Below are 21677 nucleotides of genomic sequence, written 5' to 3'. Positions count from 1 at the left end.
TATTATTATTATTATTATTTGAAAAATAAGACTGATTAAACATTTTTAGTTTATTTTAATAAATACAATGAAGTGAAAAGTAATAAAAGTTAAAGAAAAGAGATTTGAAATTGTTCTGATTAAATACAAAAATGCAAAGTAATGTTGAATTAGTGCTTCATATTAAAATATCTTGTATCAATTAACAAATTACCTTATTAAAATTAAGTTAGTATCTAATGACTATACACAATTGCTAGCATATTGTAATATAAATAATATGTAATGATTAATTATAAAAAGTGCTAATTTAATAATTTTAACCTTAGAGCTTAGATATTAAATCTTTGTTTTAAGAAAAATCAGACTTCCAAAATTTTTGCATTTGACATTGCCACCAGTTATGAATGCATGTTCCGAGCTGATCATTGCATGTACAACTGTTTTTAGCAATCAATTCAATTCAACCCTGAGTAGTAAACCATCAATAGGATTTCTTATACCAGTTTTCTCAACATATATATCCCAAGAAGTAATACAGAAGGCTCTCTCCTATTGATTTGTTTGGTTGTTTGAAATATAAAATATGGCATACAATGAGTACATGTTATGTTAGAAAGGGTGGCCCCTAAAAGTCAAACGATCTTAAAAAGGTCTTTCCTGAAAATCTTAACAATCTGGCAGATTTGTAAAAAGTGAGATAGACCCTTACAAAGTGAAACTATAATGCATTTTGATTTTAAAGGTCAGGACCAACAATTTAAATTGTGGTCAGGAAGCAATTGGCAACTAGAACAGATTCCTGAACTTTGGAATATTCAGCTGTTTAACTGCCATATTATATGCTATTATAATACTTGGATTTTTTTTTCAAATGGCAGATCCTAGGATCGAAGACAAGGCATGATTGAGTTGTTTAGGGTGGGGAGGGAATATAAGAATAGAAGCTATACTGTGGCTGTCTTCTTCATTCACTGTCCTAGAAATGAGTCTGGCCTCTAATTGTAATAGGTCAAGGAAGAATTTATCCATTGAAGTTCTTACTACTTCCTCTTTTAGATAGAACAATGAGACATGTAGAAATTGTCTAACTATTGAGTCAGTCTAACCTGACTGGGGTAATCAAGAGACATCATGCTTCAAAGCCCTTAGCTTCATATCTACAAATAAAAAACAAAAAGGTCATTCCCCATAAATAAACTATAAAAATAATAAATGGTTTCCGAGGATACATCTTTATAAATGGTACAAACTAATACTGAAGTCTAAGTTGAGACAAACCTATTTGACTTTGTTTGCAAAAAAAATGAAGTAAATTTTACACAACACAGCATTGGCATATTTGACTCCTTTTTCCAGCATACTAGTGAAGGAGATGCCACTCGATATGAAAGATTAATGCCAACCTGTTCTGTGGAGATACAATGGAAGTGGTGACTTCTTGGACATTTGAAAAATATTGATGACACAAGGTGTCCTATGAAGTGAGATTGGTGTGCCAAACTGTAACCTCTCATAGGCAGAGATAAGCTAGCCAAGTTAACTCTAAAATATACACCACAGTTGGCTACTGCAGTGTGCTGTATTTGGACATATTTCTTTCCAAATGCAGCAGCTACATTATTGATCAGTTCAGACTACACTGAATACAACCTCACTGCTTTCCTTGCCTTGTTGAAAATATTGGATGGTGAGTATTTTCCAGAAATCTTTTTCAATCTGGCCACACTCCAGATGTATAATTCTTGGAATTCTCAGCAATAACCATACAGGATCCAATAACCAAACAGTCTTTGGTACTGGAACATGAAGGGATAGTGGTCAGATTAGGACAGAATATTAATAGTCATACTATTAACCACAGCTATAGTTCATATCATTGTAACCAGGATAAACTCATCTTTTCTTTGCGTTTTTTAAAAAACATCTAGGATTGAATATAAGGATTTAATGAGTCAGGTGAACATCTGTTCATAAATGGGAACAGAATTTTGGCAGAGCTACAGGAGGAGAAATTATCAACTTTTATGTATTAATGATGTAAAAAAATCCTCCATGTTAATTCATTTCATTTCATGGAGCATTTCATTGCTTTTGCATATTTTACTTTTTTGTATAAAGTGAAAAATGTTTTTAAATAATTTCTTGCTTGTTGTGCACTCAGGGAAAGCATAGAATATGCCTGAAATAAAGTTTAAAAAATCTCTTTTACCCTCCTACAGGAAAAAAAAGCATTATATAAATTCATGGGAAAGAGCAATAATGGTGAGTTTCACATATTCTGATTATTGCTTCTATGATTTTGCAATAATGTTTATTGACAAGTTTGAACAGAGCACATGTTGCAGTTCAGTTTAATTGCCTGTGAAAGTAGGACATTTGTCAAGAAGCAAATCTAATGGTTTTTAGTGGTGTTCTACTCACATAAAATGTAAGTATGATATTATTTAGGTTAGAATTAAGGGGAAGGTTGGAGAGGGACAAAGTTCCCCAGAGCTGCTTGCTGGGAGAAGTATTGGATTGGGAATAGAGTTCTTGATCTCTAGGGAGTAAAAAAGAAGAAATATCAACCGCAAATGAGAAATCAGAAAAGAGCTTTGCATAAATTTTCAAGGTTTTGGATCACTGTACATGCACAGATTAGATGCAGATACATTTGCCAATTACCAGATCCCTGAGAGACACTATGAAATTAATTTTCCATAGGTGAAGAAAGACAAGCTAGAAATGCTGCCTTAGCAACATTACTTGCTCATCCATATATTATCATGAAAGAACTTCATTAGCAGATTCTCTGACAACTGAGACAACTCTATGAACCTTTCATTTCTCCCCTCGCCCACAATTCCCACTCTTCCTGAACAATGAGCAGAGTAATATGCCTGATGATAAAATCTAGTACACTGAAAAAGTGTATGTCCTACTATATTGAATTAAAATTGGAGGAAAACGAAGGCGCCAGCAGCTCAATGGTAAATGCACATGTTCACATGTTCACAACATACATAGAGAGAATAGGCACCACTCCCCAGAGTAATTTACAATATTAAATATGAATATCCATGTTATTTTTAATAAATCCTTTATTCTAGAAATTTGTCACTTAAAATGCTATATGAGAGAGTAGTTACAAATAAGAAACAGCAACTGACTTCATTTTTATTTAATGTCCTTTCATTTATTGATAGAACTATGGTAAGTTTAAATTTGCAACTGTACAGTTGTATAATGAAACTATTATTAATTTAAATTTATCAGTCTCCCGCTCCTATGGACAAAGTACATTAGGAAAATGTACATTGCACTCATCAGTGTCTTTTTCAACTTATACTGTTGCTGTCCAAGGTACTATCACCAATGTACAGGTTTTGCCATAACAGGCATTAAAAATTGTATTCAATTGCAATTTTGATGTAGCATTTGCTTGAAAGAATGTGGATCATTCATGGGCCTGGGTTTTAAATTTGGGCAACTTATAACCTGTTCAAAAGTGGCTATTAAAACTTCAAATATAGTTTCATGAACATATTATAGCCAAAATGACAAAGAATCTCAAGTATTTTGTAGGGCAAATGATATACTATTTTCTATTTCATGAGTTACCATCATTTGTTAATGCTAGGGTTATGTAGAACAAGCTATATTGTTATTGTTGTTAAGTAACACTTGGCAATTGATACTTAACCAAGGAATCTGGGCAACTAAACCAAATGATAACAGATATAAACACATTCCATGCCTGCTGTATAGAAGCCAATAAATGCATTTCATTGCTACTTTAGCTATATAAAGTCTGCTTCCATTTCATACTATTATTAAGTTTGATCTTAATAAGTCTAATTATCATTGTCTTATCAGTTGTGCTTTAATTGCTGTGTCATATTATTCATCAATAGCTTAGACAGATTGTTTTACTTCTCGATTTTACATGTGTTATTTGTTCAATTGACCAAGATAACATGTAATTTAGGGCAATCAAACTCAGTTCTAATATTTGTGTGTGTGCATGTGTGTCTTTGCTTATTATTTATATACTGGATTCATATTTTTCCTATCCCCATGAAATCAGTGTGTTGAATTCATAATGTTTCCTCTCCCATTTTTCTCTTTAACAAATTTGGTGGGAAAGGTTGGACTGAGAAAGAACAACTGGCCCACATTATCCAATGTTTTTTTTTTCTGAAGACAGACTTAACCTGGTGTCCATATTCCAGGTCCAACACCTTAAATGCTATGTGATTCTGACTCTTCATTGTATGTGGATTTTCAAATCAAAACTTTGAATTCAAGGTTCAGTAAATATTTCTTTTTAAAAAAATAAAATATGCAGCCCATCATGGGTTTTGAATATACACATATGATTAAAATGTGTACTTCTACAATCCTTACAGAAAATTGTAGCTGTATCAAAATATCTATTTATAAAGATGAGAGGAGTATCTACCATCTTCTGCACATTCATATCAAAATACTGTGCAAATGGTTTTATATTTCTGAATTATCTTCTGTTAATTTGGCAAGAGCACTCTAAACCGCAATGTTCAGCTTCCCTTCTGTTTTCATACGGAGATTTGCTGATGCATCTCACACTCTAGCACTGCAGTTCTAGTCCTGGGCCCTCTCAACTTGTTACTATGGAGACTGGACTCAGCCTGACGGATGCCTCCTCCTCCTCCTGTACCCTAGCACAGTCAGTTTTTGTCAAGCCTCATAAACTCTTCAAGTCATAGTTCCCTGGCTTCTGAATTAGTCCAAGCAACAACAACAGTATCTCATTAACATTGCACCACCTATAATATCACTGTCTTTTTATTCTTTTTTAATTCTCTCCCAAGCAAAATTGGATAGAATCTTGCATAAATGAAATAATTAAGAGGGAAATCATTATGCGTTTTCATAAAAACTTAATTCCTAGTAAAAGGTCCTGGTAATATATTTGTCAGTGCACAGAGTTCTCCCATTCTCTACAAATATCATTTCAATAATGTTCTCTGTAAAGTTCATAAATTGAGCAAAACATATTGGTTCTCCTTATCTTAACAAGGAGAGGACAAATGTCTTATCATAGAGTAGGTGTGTGAATTCTTATATATTTGAAAAGTATAAGGGAAAAGTATAAGCAGAGGACTGCCCAGGGGATTTCCATGGCAAAGATACTGGAGTGGTTTGCCATTTCCTTCTCCATTTCTCCTGTAAATCCCTTGATGCAAGGTGGTCAAACCGGTCAGTCCTAGAGGAGATCAACCCTGACTGCTCTTTAGAAGGACAGATCCTGAAGATGAAACTCAAATACTTTGGCCACCTAAAGAGAAGGAAGGACTCCCTGGAGAAGAGCCTAATGCTGGAAAAGATTGAGGGCAAAAGAAGGGGATGACAGACAATGAGGTGGCTGGATGGAGTCACCGAAGTAGTAGGCGTGAGCTTAAATGGACTACAGAGGATGGTAGAGGACAGGAAGGCCTGGAGGAACATTGTCCATTGGGTTGTGATGGGTCGGACACGACTTCACAACTAACAACAACAAGCAGAGGACACTTTGTAGGCATTTTGCAGAAAACTAAAACTCTCGGGTCTAGTTGAGCTAATCTTTCTGACATGTTTAAGGATGTTTTAGCCCATGTTATAATAATCAACAAAAAGAAGCTAAATTATAAATTCTGGTGATTAGCAGGAAACAAGTTTTGTTGTAAAGATAAACACTACCACAACATGCTTTTCTAGAAGATGACTAAGAAAACAAAATAGGGGTACTAGTACAAAATATTTTCTTCCATTGTCTCATGGATAGGAATCTCATGTACAGGAATGTTAGAAGTAGAGCATATAAAACAATATGCATAAGAAGGAAATATTACTGTCAGGAATAATATTTCCTTCCATTCTCTCAAGGATAGGAAGACTAATCTTATGTATAGGAAGGTTACATGTACAGCATACAAAACAATATCCACAAGAAGGATGGAAAGCTTGGCTATGAAATTCCTGAGCAATTGTACTAGCAAGCCAAATTTTGTCCCCCATAAGAACACTATGAGCACTAGTGGATACATAATCCTTTCCTACATTTCAAGGTAGCAATTCTAGGAACAGAAGTATTCCCTGTGTTTTTCCTAATGATATATTAATTACAATGTTTGTACATTTATTATATTTTCAGCAAGTCATCTATCCATTTTTGAATGCATTTAATGTCCCACTATATTAATGGTAAACTGACTAGTTAGTGAAGAAGTCAAACTTCCATTTCCTTTAGGAGTTGAGCTACAGAGAAGATGATTCAATTTATAGTACCAAGGCAAAATCAGAGGTAGCTGGTTGTGGAAATTGAATATATGAGCCTTATTTTGGAAGAGAGCACATTCTGATCCTGTGTTCATCACTGTCTTTGGGAAACGGTATAAAGTAAAACGATCATACATAATTGTATAATACACACATAAACTAATATTAGTATATTTAACTTCATTTCTTCCTGCACATAGGCCAAAATATTCATGCCAAATGTAAACTAATTCTATCTAGTCTACTTAGAAGTATACTATGCAGTACACTACAATATACATTTTTCAATAAAGATTGTACAGTGAATGAAGGTATAAATAAACAAGAATTAAGTGGCAAAAATATGAGCAAAATAACATAATGGCATTGTACATATTGGTTTTAGTTTAGCAATTGTAAATATATAGGGTAGATATTCTCAAATATTTTTAGAAGTGAACCATATAACTTACTTGTGACATGGGATGAAAAATAATAAAATGGACTTGTGCAATCATGTCTGAGTTATTCAAGAAATGTCACTTTGATCAGACTGAGGAATAAATGGCAATTCAAAAGAAGCTCTATGAAAGTGTATATCATACCTCTTGACATGACAGATCCATAAATCATGCTTTCCACATATCCAGCAAGAAATTAGTGAATGAATTGCTATATAGGGAATATCAATAACTAGGACTAACCATTTTTCTTGTTCAGAGAATCAAAAACCATTTCTCTTTTCTTTGCTCTTTGAACCATCAAGCTTACAGCCCTCTAATTCCCAGATACAAGTGTGGCTTGCTTTGCCAAAGAAACAATGATACATTCTGTCATCCACATTGCTGGAAGGCCTCTCCAACCAGAGTTTAAGTCTTTTATACCAGTGGCTGATAGCAGATGGCTGTAAGGCACATCTGACAAATAGCAGAAATAACAAGGGCACAAAGAATGCCCGATTCGACCCAAACTCTGGCATGTTCTTTTTTATCTGATAGAAGGTAACAGAGGACGTCTAGGCATTTTACTTTACCAAAAGCAAATTGTATAGCTCATAGCAAATGGTTTGGTATGAATGTTTGGGCATTTATCAAGCAGAAAGAATATCTGTCAGAGGAAGAATATAGTAACTATATAAGGGGCTCAGTGGCTAAGATGCTGAGCTTGTCAATCAGAAAGCTGAACAGTTCTGCAGTTCTAATCCCTAGTTCCGCATAATGGAGTGAGCTCCTGTTACTTGTCCCAGCTTTTGCCAACCTAGCAGTTCGGAAGCATGTAAAATGCAAGTAGAAAAATAGGAACCACATTTGGTGGAAAAGTAACAGCATTCTGTGCACCATCGGCCATGTGACCACAGAGATGTCTTCAAACAGAGATGAGCACTACATGGGAATGACTAGCATATATGTGCGAGGAGAAACTTTACCTTTAGTAACTATATAATCAATATGAAACTGAATATTTGAAGGAGTATTTTTGTATTGCTCAAAGTAGTTTAGAAAGCAATGACAAAAGGATTAAAATCAAGTAGGCCTAAAAAAAACCTTTATCTCAAATTAATAAAAACTGTGATGTATGATAGCATCAAAATATTTCTATTGCCATGTTTTTAGGAAGGAATTCCATAATTAGCATGCTCCCATTGAAACAGATCTCTAAAAAGTTTGTAGTCTACAAATTGGTTCATATAGAGGGGGAAATCATTTTTGTATCCCACTTCAAAGTGATTTCGGTTTTATAGACAAGTTTTAGCTCTTTTAAATGTATCAGAACAGAAATGAGAAGATAGCATCACATACAGAGTGAAAGAAAAGAAGAGAGAGATAGTTTGATATCGTGTAGAACCAGGCCAAGAGTTTAGTCCTTCCTTAGGCCCAAAACTAGTCACTCGCTTTCAGCCTTAAAAGCAATGGCAAATGACTTCTGTCAAGAACACTGATGGGACTAATTTATTGTTTCTTTTTTCTAATTCTAAGATGGAAAGTTAATTTTTGCACTAGTGACAATTACTGAAGTTTCTTGAAGAGCAATCTCAGGCAGATCACACTGCAGTAATCTAACTAGGGATAGGAAAATCACATATATTAAAACTATAATACAATAATACAATAGTAGAGTTGGAAGGGACCTTGGAGGTCTTCTAGTCCAACCCCCTGCCTAGGCAGGAAACCCTATACCATTCCAGACAAATGGCTATCCAACATCTTCTTAAAGACTTCCAGTGTTGGGGCATTCACAACTTCTGGAGGCAACTCCCTCTTCTTTGTGGCAACCCCTGAGATATTGGAACACTGCTATCATGCCTCCCCTAGTCCTTCTTTCTCTTAAGCTAGACATACCCAGTTCCTGCAACCGTTCTTCATATGTTTTAGTCTCCAGTCCCCTAATCATCTTTGTTGCTCTTCTCTGCACTCTTTCTAGAGTCTCCACATCTTTTTTACATTGTGGCGACCAGAACTGAATGCAGTATTCCAAGTGTGGCCTTACCAAGGCATTATAAAGTGGTATTAACACTTCACGTGATCTTGATTCTATCCCTCTGTTGATGCAGCCTAGAACTGTGTTTCTTTTTTGGCAGCTGCTGCACACTGCTGGCTCATATTTAAATGGTTGTCCACTAGAACTCCAAGATCCCTCTCACACTAAGTCAAGTTTCTTTAGAAAGCAGCTGAAAATAAGGCAAAAGTCTCCTAAGCCACCTCTAAGAGTCAGAAGCCAAGAAAACATTGGATCCAAAATATGCCCACATATTGAGCTTGACTCTATTTGACATAAACAAATACTCTAAGCCTTTTCAACAATGTAATGAGCACTTTTGATAATCCAGCTTCTCTTAGCAAGATTCAAAAGCAGTCAAGGTTAGAATAATTTGTGATAAATAGATTTATTGTGGAAAAGCTAATATCCATTACAAAGAATTTCTATAACTTTGTTTATCCAATGTAAATTCTGCTAATGGTGAAATCAAAGTTCAAAGTCATATACTTCTTGCATACACTTCTTTTCTTTAATTTAACAATAATATGCTAGAAACCACTATATTGTGGAACATAGTTTCCACTTATCTCTTATTTTTATTAACAGACTGATCTATTTAACTCTCGTAATAGAAGGTTCACAACAGCAGTCTCCCAGCAGCAGCAACGTGGCATGATTGATTTGATACTGGGAATTTTTTGTTTTATGTGCTTTGTTTCATGTATTCTATGAAACTCTGAAATTCACTAGCAATTTTGTACCATCCACTTTTCTCTGTCTAATTAGATGGATCATTGGTAATTAAGACATTGGAATCATTTTATATGCAATGAAGGTAGGGTATTTTTGCTGCACAGTGTGATGAATCTCCAAAACAAGATTTGGAAGCAAAATAGATGTTTCTTCCAGTCTTGAGTTTTAAATGCCACAATTTAATGGGTGGATGGATGTGTAATCATCATCATCTTATTCTTTCCATCATCATTAAATAAAATAGGCCAAACAATGTACACTAGCATGAATTCCTAAGCAAAAACAGAGAATCATTTAAATAAGGTATAGCATCCAAAAATAGATTTGGGGTAATTAGTTTAGCTATAATGTAGTGAAATACTGTATACCCTGATTATTTGATCAATATTTCATTTTCTCATGATGTTTCCTCAGGAGGGTTTCAGATACCCAACCTGTTCAAGCCATAATTGTGTTCAAAAAGATTCAAAGGTAAAGTTTTATAATGCATCTTGGATTCTTTCATCTCCTTGGAATGAAGTCCTCAACTTAGTTTGTTTTTAAAAAATCACATTAATTAATCACACTAAGAAGTGAGTTAAATTGGCTGTATCAAATTCTGTATCAACAGTTTCTTTGGGGAGTGTATAACATGATTGTTTTCTTACAGATCTGCTAGTTCTAACAGCAATTTTATACACATTTAGTGAAACTAATTTCAAACTACATTGCTAACATATTCTGTGAAAGCACAGGTAGAATGGAAGACTGCATGATTGAACTTCACCCATGCCTATCAATAAATAAAAATGTGTCACAAGATTCATGTTAGATACACTCTATTTCCATCAATTTCCAGTAGAATTTCTTTGTCCTTTCTCCCAGGATTCTTCCTAAGACATACTTTACATATGTCTTCACTTAAAAATTGATGTAACTCAACAGGTTGTAGCAGTCTCTTTTAAAAAATCACATAGAAAGCAGCTGTGTATCTCCAACACCTCTTCCCTATCCCTGCATAAATATTTTAATATATAAGAGTATCTTTCTGTGATGAGCCGAAGGACAGAAAGAGGGAGGAGTGAGCTCCCTCCCATATTTAGGCATACCAGGGGTTGTAACACAAATACGTATGTATGTATGTATGTATGTATGTATGTATGTATGTATGTATGTATGTATAGGAATCTATATAAGGAACTAGAGAAAGTGTTTGTATAAGATATTGTGCTGGTCATTTTTCTTGCTTCTGAGCAAATTTGTAAAAAAAAAAAAAAAACAGGAGAAAATTAGGTAATCAGTATTTGGTTTAATTGGGTTTTGGTCTAATCCTGCAAAACTTTTCTATGTTTTTCTTAACTGGAATGCCTGAAAACAAACCATACTTTTATGTGGTACTATTCTGTATCATTGAATATGGAATCTGAAACAGTCATGTCTGTTTGGCTAAAATGTACCGTAGTGGACATGTGAAAAGTATACCAAGCAAAAGAAAAAAAGAAAAAGAACCCCAGGAATTTCAACATCAGCTACAATATGTTATCTGCTGCTTTCATCTTTATTTTCTTAAGGACCTACAACATGTATAAAGGGTTAAACAGTAATAATATACTTGCTGTGTCTTCATAAAAAAAATATTGTTAATAGTGGTGATCCTCTTTATGTACTGAGCATGAGTAAAAAAATAAAATGATGAATTCTCCCACCCCACCCACATGTTTAAAAGATAAGAAGCTTTAGAAATGAAAAATGGCTGAATCAACTGGATCATATACCAGTTGATCAATCCTGGATCAACTGGTACATGCTTTGGGTAACCCACCTTCTTCCTGCCTCTATTCTCACAACCACATATATAATTCCTTGTGTCTTACTTCTTATGCATTGCTATTTCAATTTTCTTTGTCTTTCCCTATAGGGATAATGGAGTCTAATCTATGTGAGAATCAGTTAATAATCAACAGTATTTTATGAATACTCTCATAACACAAATTAACTGTTGAAAGCAGGTATTTTTCTAGTTCATACCTGAGTAGTTGAAATGTGAGGCTGAACGGATCTCACAAGCTGAACAGGTGGGCATATTATTTTCCTTGTCTTGTTTGTGTAACATATCTTGCAGTAGAGACAAGAAAATGGGCTCTTTTTAAACTATCCATATATCTATTATATGACATGGGACTTTTCTTCTTAAAGAACAATGTTGTTCCCAAATGTAGATGACACCTACTGGATCCAATAAGACAGTTTCTTTCTAGCTGGCTCTTTGAAAGGTCCCCAGTGCTTCATATCACAAAACCACCTTATTTCCTGACAACAGTTATGAAATAAACATACAAAAGGATCACCAAAACACTGAAAGCCTATTTATTTTTCTTCGTCAGATCTTTGTCTGTGTTCTGTTTTAGAATATTTACATGCCCTGAATAGTTAAGGGAGCTTACTAAAGATCCTAAGTGATTGGCTGTCTTTTTAACCAATTAATTAACTGATTACCTCCACTAAATGCAGAAGAGGGATCAGAAACACGGTGACCTTCATAGCAATAAGATCTTTAAGAGTCCAGAATCTCAGCATGTTTGTCTCTTTTCAACAATACGATAAATTTCAGGGGGAGGGAATATAAGTGATTTTAATCAATTATATTGACTAATCAGTTAAAACTGGCAGCCCTAGTAATTGTATTGGAAATGATATATGTCTTTTCCCCCGTCACTTAAAATATAGTAAGAAATAAATATAAAAATTTCTCCAATGAATTCTGTTCCAATGAAATCCATTTTAGATGATCATTCATTAAGGGATGATATGGAAAGAAGTAATACCATTACCTGTAGTTTTTCTTTTCGTTTTGTTTTGTCCTATGTCCATAAATTCTTTCCACTGAATAAGTGAAGATCAGAAGTCAAGCTAATGTGTGAACATTTTAAGATAGGGTACTTGATCATGATCTCTTTTTTATTTTTATTTTTTTTAAATATACATGGACATGATTATGTAGGTCAGATTTATTTCTCAGATTCTCTCTTATGACGGCAACTAAAAAATTGTGAATGACATAGTTATCAAGTAAAGAGAGTAAATAGTAAAGAATACAGAAAACCATACCACCCTCCACACTGATAGGGAAAGCTGCTGTACATAAACAGGGAGCAAACCCATAGCATTGATGCTGTTACCCAGGGACGTGCAGTCAGGGGAGGCAGGGGAGGCAGAGCCTCACCTCTCTTCATGAAATAATAGTATATAATATTATATACTATATATATATGTTTGTGTGTGTGTGTGTGTGTGTGTATGTATGTGTGTGTGTGTGTGTGTGTGTGTATATGTATATATATATATGTGTGTGTGTGTGTGTGTGTGTGTGTGTATGTATATGTATATACGTATATACGTATATACGTATATACGTATATACGTATATACGTATATACGTATATATATATATTATATGTATATGTATATGTATATGTAATGTATATGTATATGTATATATGTATATGTATATATATATAATATTATAATATTATATACATCCGTCCGGCCGCGCCTGGGAGCTGCGGAGGCAGAAATGTTTTCGGCGCTCCCGGATGACAAAGGCACGAAAGCAACTGAATATGCAGTCGCGAGGAGCGCGCAAAGTCCAGCAGAGGCAGGAAGGTTCTCGTCGTTCCCCAGTCACTTTCGAGGACTGCGGAGCGCGAGCTGGAGGAGCACGCTCAGGAAGGCGGGGAATGGGATCATGTGTGCTGGAGGCTGAGGCAGCCTGAGCCTCCAGCACACGTGGTCCCATTCCCCGCCTTCCTGATGACGTCACCAGCCTCACCAGCCATAAACCTCACCGCACGTCACTGCTGTTACCTATGTGGGTAATGAAACATTTGCAAGTAAGCAACCGAGCTCAGAGAACATCAAGAATTGCAGAGAGGGAAAAGGATGATCTTTAGGTAATGAAATCTATTACCAAGGGAACAAGTGCATAAAGATTGCAGAAGCCCAGATAAGGCAGAAGGGCTACAAAAAGATCACAGAAAGACAGACCCAAAATTAACTATGATAAAGGGGGGAAGCATATTAAGACTTGTGAGATTCTGTCACTTAATCCAGTTTTAGTAACTGTAGTTTGAGACACTGGAGGCATCTGTTTCATGGTCTGATCCATCTTGTAGGGCTGACATCAAATAACATTTAATGTTGAGGCTAGGAATTTCCATAGCTAATCTAACTCTTTAACTACTACATGCACACATGGATAAATGTATGGAAATAATTCATTTGAATTGTTGGTCTACCATTTCAACTTCTAACACCATTTTTTAAAATGTGTTTTCTGGATCACAATACAAACAAACAAATAGTAAATGGCCAACTGACCTCCTGCATCAGAGACTGATTATCTACCAATGCCTCAGATTTCATGTGTGCTCCACTTACATTTCCTTTTCCTTTCTATTCCTTATTCTGTTCCTGTTCTTTATTCTTCAAGATAAAAGGGTCCTTTAAAGATATGTTAAAAAGGAAATGTTCTGCTTCCGAAGGAAACTGTAAATCACCTTCTCTTTTACTTTGAGATCTTGCAGAGCAAACCCAAAGGCTAATTTTAAGTGATTTTGACTTGAAATCATCATTTGGGAGTCCTGAACCACTTTGCAGACAGGAATTATCTTGCCTCAGTATATGTAGCAGACTTCTTTATTTCCAAAGGATAGTACCAATAGTGAAATAACTTATCCCTGCTTGCTCTGGGTCCCCTTTAACTCACAGCTGATCTGTTTTTTAGAATACCACACTGAATTTTATCCAATACTAGCCGATAACCCCACGTTGTCCGGGTATTTATTTATAAGGGGGAAATGTCTGGACCAAATATAATTTCTAATGTTGGATTTTCCCCCCTACCAGAGAGAGCCCCCTTGTGGAGTACTGTGAAGCCTGCAAGAGCAACTTCTCCCTGAGCCCTGATTTTAGTGACCAATTGGTTAAGCCTGCAAGAGCAACTTCTTCCTGAGCCCTGATTTTAGCGACAAATTGGTTAAAAATATTTTTCCTGTGCTCCCAGAAGCCTAATTTCTAATGTTGGATTTTCCCCCTTACCAGAGGGAGCCCCCTTGTGGAGTACTGTGAAACTGTTACCGTGGCAACGCCACTGTGATGCACAATAGAATCCATTTTAAGGCACAACAGGCTGTATCTTAACAGTACACACACCCCAAGGTATGTTAGAGGTATTTTACCCCCAAAGTATTTGTTTCCAGAGAGTAAGTCATCTGTGTACCAAGTTTTGTTGAAATTGCTGGAGGCATTCCAGAGTTATGCTGGAACATACACACACACACACACACACACATAGAATCGAATAGAATTCTTTATTGGTCAAGTGTGATTGGACACACAATGAATTTTTCTTTGGTGCATCTGCTCTCAGTGTACAAAAAAAGCAATACATTCATCATGAATCATAAGGTACAACATTTAATGATAGTCATAGGGTACAAATAAGCACACACACACACACAGAGAGAGAGAGAGAGAGAGAGAGAGAGAGAGAACATCCTGTTTTCTTGGATACATCTCCTTCCCTTCCTCCCTCCCTTCCTCCCTCTCTCTCTCCCTCTCCCGTTTCTAACAGTAACCCAGGTTTTTCAATCACATCAACTTCATTAAGAGTGACTTAACCTTTAATCAGCATCCCAGTTATAATGGTCCTTTATATTGACCCGTATTTAATGGGCTTAGATTTTCCAAAAATAATGCCTACTGAAAATATTTGTCTAGTGAACTAGGCACATACTGGTGTGTACAAATGGGCATGGAAACAAGAGGATTTCCATGGAAACATATAGTTATAAAGTACAGAATAGCAATCTAAATGTTCAAATTTCAAGGTAATCTATTCACAGAAGAGTTCTGTTTACTTGCTTCTGACTGTCATGCATTCATAAGCCAACAAGCCTACAATGTTTATACCAGATTACAGCTGTGCAGACATTCTAGGGGTGACCTGTCCATTTTCTGAAAGTGTTGACTCTGAATGAGAAGTGGTTTGTGGTGTTCTGTGAATGATTTTTGCCCCAAGATATCCTGCAGCGTCTAGAACACAAGCAATGTGCACACCGTGATTATTTGGGGATCTGTTCCTAATTTGGAGGGTTAACTTTCAAACAGCTGTGGAACAGAACAGTTTTGTGGATATAATTAGTTTTGTGGATATAATCTTGACATTTTTATTTTCTTATGGATGCCATGGACCACATTCCAAGTGAGGGTAGGAAACATATATTCCAAAGTTTGTATATCATTCCATTTTATGGAACGAAGTGTGTTTGTTTCATATACTATTTTATAGCGATAATGAATAAGGTCAACCCCATTTTCTCCCCAACTCTCAACTGAATGTTATATTTTCCAAAATGATTGTAAATCTGTGTTCATATGATGAGACATGCATTTGCTTTCTGACAACACTTAAGGTATCTGGATTGAAATAGAATCAGGTGCACACCCATTTGGGATTAAAAGTAAGCAGCACAACTTAAACTGCTTGTAAAACTATTAGGAACAGTGCAGAGCTTCGTGTTTCTGTTAAGTGGCTTAAGTGCTGCATTCTTCATTAATTGAAGCTTGCAGACATTCTTGCAAAATATTGTTATGTAAAATATATTGCAATAAATGCAAGGCACATGGAGTTGCTATTCAGATTACCAAACCCAAAGTAATAAACCGTATTTTTCTGAGTATAAGGCACATCTTTTTCCCCCCTAAAAGAGGGTGAAAATTTGAGTGTGTCTTATACACTGAATTTAGCCCCACCCACCCACTGGCTCCCACCCTTTGGCCTCTGCCTCCCAGCAATTTACCTCCTTGCAGCAAATGGAGAAGATGGGTCTTGTAGAGGTGGCAATTAAGAGGCTGGTGCTGAAATTGAAAGTGAAACTTGCTGTTTGCTTCAAGGAGGCAAATTGCTGGGAGGCAGAGGCAGATTTTTTTTCTTCTAATCAGCTAAATTGAAGCAGGCTGTTTGCTGTTTGCTCTTTGCTGCAAGGAGGTAAGTCAATAACTGTAAATGCCTATAGAATGTTCAAATTATTAGACTTATTTTTAAAGACTGCTTTATTATTGTTCTAGACAACGTAAAATGAAGAAACTTTTTAAAATAAATGCTTGATCTGAAGAGGCCCAGTTCTATTGTATCTTCTTTTAAATAGCAGAGAATAATGTATACATAGAAAGCCACATCAATTTTAACAGCATCTGTACTAGTCTGAAATGTAACACCACACACAGTGTATAACTTCTGTACTGTTTGCTGTTTGGTGCAAAGAGGCAAATTGCTGGGAGACAGAGGCAGATTATTCCCCCCTTGTTTTCCTCCCCCAAAGCTAGCTGCGTCTTATACTTCGGAGCATGTTATACTCCAAAAAATATGGTAATTCAAAATGGCCACTTGATATCTTTACATATTGGCTATGATCTCATGATGAAGCAACTCACCTTTAAAGGCCAGCAGTACATAACAAAAGGTGCTGGGTTTATCATGCTACAGTCATGTTTTTAGGGAACAATGAACCATAAAGGCAAATGATGGATCTTGTAATTTTCTTCCTCCAGAGAGGGAAAAAAATATGGGATAATCAGGTTTTTTTCCAGGGTATCACTTGATTGTTGAGTCAGCTGGTTAGAAGTTGGTTGATGTGGAGGGTTATTTCTCCACATCACAAAATATTGAATTGGGAGTAAATCTCAATCTTTCTATATTGTGAATACTAAAGAATCACAATATTGTAGCTAAGATCAAGTGTAGAATTTATATATATATATATATATATATATATATATATATATATATATATATATATATATATATATATATATATATATATATATATATATATATATATATATATATATATATATATATATATATATATATATATATATATATATATATAATTTAAAGTATTATTAATCCAATTCTTGCCACTCATCTCAGAGAAATAATTCAAGACAGTTTACAATCCTTTTCTTTTCAATACATCACTTTTCATGGTTTTATAATTATTATCAATATTTAAAATGAATATGATACATTATTATACATTATAGTTTAATATGTTTCTGTTTTCTTAACGGCTAAAAGAATTGCAAGCACACAAAGAAAATTTGACTGATAGCCAAACCCCACCAAGTCCAATTTTCCATTTCCAGTCTGGTCTACTTGATGTAACTCAAGTCTACATGAATAAAGGAATAAGTATAGTATCAATGTGTTGGCATTTTCCTCCTTTTCAGTGACATATTTCCTATTGATTGGTTTCCTGTTTCCATTTAGCAGAAATAACATATACATTAATTTTTATCCAAAACAATTTACAGGATTGAGGATGAATTAAGGACACCATGCAGATCTCTTTTCTTTTGTTGTTTTAATCCAAAAGACATGCAGAAACTACTATCAGAGAGAAGAGTGCTACTTCAGGGAAAGGTAGAGTTAATCCCAAATCTGTTTTATAATTAACAATAGCTTTAAATAATTACATTTCCATTACTGTATGTGCTACTTGGCACTTTGATTACTATCATAAAGCGCAATAAAGGAGGACAACTTTAGGAGATGTTGAGATCAGGAGGGAAAGATTAACCAGTCATGATATGGATTGCCAGCCCCTCCCCCATTATTTTACATAAAAATAAATGAATATAAATGCTTTAATATTGGAGAAGATATTTTTTTCCTTCTGGATGACATAAATATTCTTTCCCATATCTCTTTCTGACACCTTGTTGTTGCTGTTGTTTTTTTCTCTCTACATAAAGCAGATTGCTATGGAAATGATGAATTGTTTTTGCCAGTGGTTTGCACTGATTGCTTTTAAAAGGATTGCAAGTCAGGCATTGGCCCTGGTGTTAGTATACACTAATCATCATGCTTCAAAAACCCTTTTCTGAGAACAGCAGGAGAAGGCTATAGCCATCATGTTCTACTTATGGGATCCCCAGAGGCAACTGGCTGATCAATGGAGAAACTGGCCATTGATCGGGTAGGCCATTTAAAGCAGAAGTAGGAATCAAGATATAGATATGGAGCAATTATAACCAGAACTTCCAATTTGGGTGGAGGTGTTCAAACTACTTTAAATTGACAATTCTGGTTTGGATTAGTACAAATCCAACAAACAGGTAAATTACTCAGAATTCTCATGCATTTGATTGTATGGAATCTATCACTCCAATGGAAAAAGTGCATTTCTTTTTCCAAGTCTTCTTATAGAACCCTGAACTGCAAATATGAGATGCAGTAGACTTGATGTGCCCCCAAGTGTTAAATACTTAACATCTCTAAGAAAACATCTTACAATTTAATTTGATTTTCCATAAGGATTATATATGAAAGCCTGCTTTCCTGAACAGTGAAATGTTAGACTGCAATAAAAGATTATAGTTATAAAAGGTTCTGACTGTCAAAGGCATCAAAATGGCAACAGTTATGAGTAGATTTAACTCAAATGCTTGACAGTCCCAAATGCTCACCGGTGCACTGAGCAATTCACTAATGATAGTGTACATATATTCCCAGGGGAGTCTGAGAGGAGATGCACAGATGCTTTGAGCAAACAGCTCAGTCCCAGCAATAGCAAGGAATTCTCCATTGACAAGCTTACGATTAATCAAAGGACTAGCTATCCTTTTATATAACATAGTTAACATCACAGAACTGAGGGCTTTGAAGATACTTAGTGCTCACTTCTGAATATTCCTAACAATTCCACATTCCTGATTGTACAATATATAATCTACTTCATTTTATTAATAATGAAGCTGTGGGATATTGCCTGTGTTAATAAGCACAGCCATCAGACTAACAAGTATGATAACATATGAAAATCTATGGTTGAGTAATAGGAGTTACTAATTGGTGCAAATAAGGCTACTTTACAGAATGGAAATTGTGCAATTTTGTTGGAATTATTCTATAATAATAAGCACTTTTGTTACTTTATGTGACCGGTTTAGTTACATTAAGGAATGTATATTTGGACCAAATTATACATTTGTCATCTACGCTTTTCTATTACGAGGTTGGATAACAAACCCAGGTTAAGTAAACCATCAGCCAGGGAAGATCAATGGGAGATTTTGGGTTGTTTCTATCTCACAAGACAAAAGGAAGAAAGATTCCTATGCAACTCTCGAAAATGGAGAAGATATTTTTCTAGCAAGAAAACTAACGAGAATAAATAAAAGTCATTATTAAAATTGAGTTAATTCTAACAAGTATCAAAAGTAGGATCCCATAGGGATTGATTATTGATAATTGATTATTATTAGTACACAATGGTATGATAGCAGATAATTAAGAGAGGATTTTCCTCCTACCCCCATGCTTTCTAATGAATTATTTGGCAGCTGCCTGTCAAAAAGAAAAAAAGAAAGTGGTTCCCTATAGACTATATAATAAGGACATGCCCATGACTTCAAAATACGCAGCCATTATTATTTCAATAACAATTTTCAATAGAGTTGTTTGGAAGTTGAGTCATAGCAACTGGACTTTTTTTCTTGTTGGTTCAAAACATTCCATGCTTATCCAAATAGCTTCTTCAGTCTGAGCAAGTTGGTTTTGGGGGAACCAACATATATGTCCTCCAGGCAGGTTTCATTTCTCACTTAAACTGGATAGGTTCATTAGATGAATAGACAAAGAGTAATTGTGATGTAAATGTTCCAACTCCTAAATCTTTATCCTAGGTGGGTTGTTAAGTGTGGCCTGTCTGGTGAACCCATGAAGTGGCCTTAATCTCTCTGGGGACTGATGAAAGAGCAGCGTAAAAAACGGGGAACAGGCTGTGCCTGAGGCACCTTTATTGGAGAAAAGGTTTTCCACTTTAGTTTAAATAGATTCCAAACTCCTCTCTCAAACCAGCTATCTTTCCTATCTAAAAATCTCTCTGGAAGACATATATGGGACCCCCTAAACAACTTGCTCAGACTGAAGTAGATATCAGCAAATGTTTCAAACCAACAAGAAAAGAATCCCAGTTGCCATGACAACTTCCAGACAACCATTATTACTTATTAATTGTATTTATTAAGAACATTTGTATGGCTGCTCAATTCACCCAGGGTGATTCAGGGTGACTCACAGAAATACAACCACAAATGCAAACCTCAATAAACTCTGGCACTCTACTGAGTGACAATAATGAAACAAACCACTTGATGTATCACCCTGGAATTTCCATGTCTGGTGACAAAAGAACCTTTTGAAAGAATATTAAGGTGGGGCCAACATATCTCCATGAGGATGATTTTCCATAGCCATCACCCCTCTTTTTCATTCCACTGAATACATCTCCTTAATATAGGCTGGACCTTACATGCCCTTTGTCCCTGTTCGGGTAGGTTGGGTAGATGTAACTGCAGAAAGGCAGTCCTTCAAATAACCTGGCTCCAAGCCATTTAGAGCTTTAAAGATGACAATCAGAACTTTGAATTGGATCTGGAAGCAAAATACCTACTCCCTCAAGGGGTCATCAAAAAGTGCAACTAATGCCATTTCCACCCTGTATACAGGTCTGAACTCTTATTGAAAAGAGTTTAGATAATCACTTTCATCCAGGAACTTCTGGAGCTGCAGTATAACTAGCTTCACAACAACTTTCCCAAGAAAGTTGGAGTCTGGCAATGTCTCTTAGGAAGTGAGTGGACCACAGCCTACTTAAAAGGCTATAGCACCACTTTCTTCGCTAGAGAAGCATTAATCACCACCAAAACCCACACACATGTCATCTCTTGGAAAGCTTTCAGAAACCAGTAGAGCAATGACATAGATGGTTGTGTTCATACTCTCTAGGATCCTGCCCACTTCCTTGAGAGCCACAGGATTAAACTGTGGCTAGATTAACAGAACCTGCCCCAGACATCTCCACTGGACAAGCACCCATGCTGATATTGAACCTGGAATTAACCCAAGCAACTTTGTATTCCAGAAAATTGGCAAATGCCTACAGATAGATCTCTCTATCCTCCTTCCACAGGAGGAAATTGGTCATCTTAAAGAGGGTTGCTGGTGACAGATAATTGCCACAGGCAGAATTTAACAATAGCTCTTACCTAAATTTGGTCAAATTCATTATTCATCTTCCATGAACAGTGCTCTAGAAGTCTCTTGATCCATTTCATCCCTTTCAAATCCTCCACATATATAATACAGGCCATTATATATA

The sequence above is a fragment of the Natrix helvetica genome, assembly GCF_964273705.1.
Source record: "Natrix helvetica genome assembly, chromosome: 4".
Classification (NCBI taxonomy): Eukaryota; Metazoa; Chordata; class Lepidosauria; order Squamata; family Natricidae; genus Natrix; species Natrix helvetica.
This window is presented reverse-complemented; position numbering follows the sequence as displayed.